The sequence below is a fragment of the Lygodium microphyllum genome, chromosome 3, assembly GCF_053477565.2.
Source record: "Lygodium microphyllum isolate KBCC chromosome 3, Lygodium_microphyllum_v1.1.10, whole genome shotgun sequence".
NCBI lineage: Eukaryota > Viridiplantae > Streptophyta > Polypodiopsida > Schizaeales > Lygodiaceae > Lygodium > Lygodium microphyllum.
In genome coordinates, this window is record NC_141137.1 from 144200712 (window position 1) to 144203605 (window position 2894).

The following is a 2894-nucleotide window of genomic DNA, read 5'->3' on the forward strand; positions in this document are numbered from 1 at the left end:
TAGAGCCTCAAGATAGGATAAGAGAAGCAGATGTGATTGAGTTAGACCTTGACATGCCGAATGATTCACGGCCAATCAAATTAGGTTCCATGCTCAGTTTGGCAGAAAGGAAGGTCTATGTGTCCTTGATTCAAGAATTCCACGATATCTTTGCTTGGAGTTATGATGAGCTGAGAGGTATCCCTCCCAGCCAGGCTGTTCATACTATCCCTGCAAAAGAAGGCAGTCTTCCTGTGCGTCATAAGGTAAGGCGTATGCCTTTTGAATTGAGGGACGGACTGTTTGAAGAGTTGCAGAAGTTAAGGAAAGCTGGTTTGATCTTCCCTGTTCAACACACAGAATGGTGTTCACCAGTTGTTATCAGGAAGAAGAAGAACAACCAGATCCGATGATGTGTAGATTTTAGAGAGCTGAATAAGCAGACAGTTAAGGATTACTACCCGTTGCCATTTATTGACCATATTTTGGATCAATTAGCGGGTAGGGAGATATATTCATTCATGGATTGCTTTGTAGGATATAACTAAATGGCAATTGTAGAAGAAGACAAGTTGAAAACAACTTTTATTACTATATTTGGTACTTTTGCGTACCATGTGATGGCCTTTGGTTTATGCAATGCACCTGGATCGTGGCAACGAGCAGTAGACAAGACCTTTGGTGACATCTCCCCAGATGAGTTGAAGGTATTTATTGATGACCTGGGGGCAGCCACTGTAAGGGAAAGGATGTTGATTATTTTAAGAAAATGCTTTGAGCGCTGCAGACCCACAGAAGTGTGTCTTTGGAGTACCTTATGGGCTATTTCTAGGACATGTGGTCAGTTCAGTAGGAATAGCAACTGACCCTGAAAAGATCAAGGTTATAGTCGCTATGAGTCTGCCACATACTCCAAAAGAGGTATACAGCTTTCTGTCATCAGTAGGGTATTATCGGAGGTTTATCAATGCCCTGGCAGAAAGATTCTTGCCACTAACGAATTTATTATCCTATAACTGTCTATTTGCATGGAGTGATGCTTGCAAAATATCATTTGAGGATGTGAAGTAGGAGCTCACTAAAGCACCCGTTTTAAAAGCACCTAAAAGGGGTGAGGTGTTCTATATATTTTCAGCAGCCACCATGCATAGTATCAGCCTACTGTCTAAACCAAATCTGGGAGGAAAAGTGGTATCATCCGATAGCTTTTGCTAGCCGGAAGTTGGGCATATCAGAGATTAATTATACCTACATGGAGAAGTTGTGTCTTGTGATGGTCTTTGGGACTAAGAAATTCAGGCACTACATCCTCTATGAAAAGGTAGTATTCTATACAAAGCCGAAAGGACTTAGATTGCTTATGAACAAGCTGTAGTCGCCTGATCGTTTGGCAAAGTGGTTAATCACTTTGCGGGAGTTCAATTATGAGATTAAGAGTAAGCCACCGAGGTTGCAGGGTATTGTGGAATGCCTTGTGGATTTCGGGGAGCCGAAAGAGACTTTGGCTGAAGGAAGTGATATTGAGGAAATGTTTAAAATTGATACAGCTTCTATCCCATCTTGGTATGCTGCTATTACGCATTATCTATCAACAGGAGAGACTGGAGCTGGTTTGTCAAAGTCTGAAAAGAGGAAAATCAAACAACAGGCTTTGAAGTTTTCCTTGATCGCAGGGACGCTATATCGGTAGGGTGTTGATGATATCTACTGTCGATGTGTGATGCCTGACGAGGTTCCTTTTATGTTGGAGGAGTGCCATGACTCTGCATGTGGAGGGCACTTCGCGGGATGGTTGACGGCGCAGAAAGCTTTACGAGCTGGATATTGGTGGCCGTCCATCTTCCAAGATTCCTTTGAGTATGTTAAGAGATGTGATACATGTCAAAGACATGACAGTAGAGAGAATAGGAAACGTCCACTTATGCCTATCATAGCTATCCTTCCATTTGAGAAGTGGGGCATTGATTTTGTGGGTCCTATTACCCCGTCCTCTACTACCCAGAAGAGGTATATTATAGTAGCCACTGATTATTTTACAAAATGGTCAGAAGCGCAGGCGACGAGGCAGGACAATGCAAAAGAGACTACAAGTTTCCTGTTAGAGCAGATAATTTGCCGTTTTGATCCCCCGAAGGAATTAGTGTCGAAAGTCATTTCCTGAATAAAGTGATCAAAAGCTTGACAAAAGCTTGGCAAATCAAGCACAATAAAACGACTCCTTATAATCCGCAAGCAAACAGGCAGGTGGAAAGTACTAATAAGCAGCTTGTGGGGATCTTGTCTAAGATAGTCTCTGAGAAGAAACGAGACTGGGACAGAAAGTTGTATGTGGCAGTATGGGCGTATAATACCATGTTCAAGTGAGCTACCAGCCATACTCCATTCAAATTGGTTTATGGAGAAGAGTGTGTGTTACCCCTTGAAATCGAATTGCCGACCATACAGTTTGCAATTAACCATTCTTTGGGAGATAAGGATTCCCTTTTTGAACGTTTCACGACTATAGCCCACCTGGATGAGCTAAAGTTGCAGAGCTTATTACACCAGGAGGTAGCCAAACGTCGGATGAAGCAGTTGCATGACCTTAGAGCGAAGAAATATACTTTTAAAAAAGGGCAATTAGTCCTCTATTACGATGAGCATAGGGAGTTGTTTCCAGGGAAGCTGAAACCTAAATGGGACGGCCCCTACAAGATTGTCAGGTTAGGGAAGAATAGGTCTACGGCCTTATTAGCTGATCTACAAGGAGTAGAGTTTAAAAATAAGGTTAACCTTAATAAGATTAAACCTTATTATTTCTAAGTATGCTAATACAGAGAAATGCATTGCAGGTCCATGCTAGGAACGATCTGAGACCTGTGGAAAAGAGCTTAAAGTTGGTTGATGGGTCAGTTAATCCCTTATTTGGAGCACCC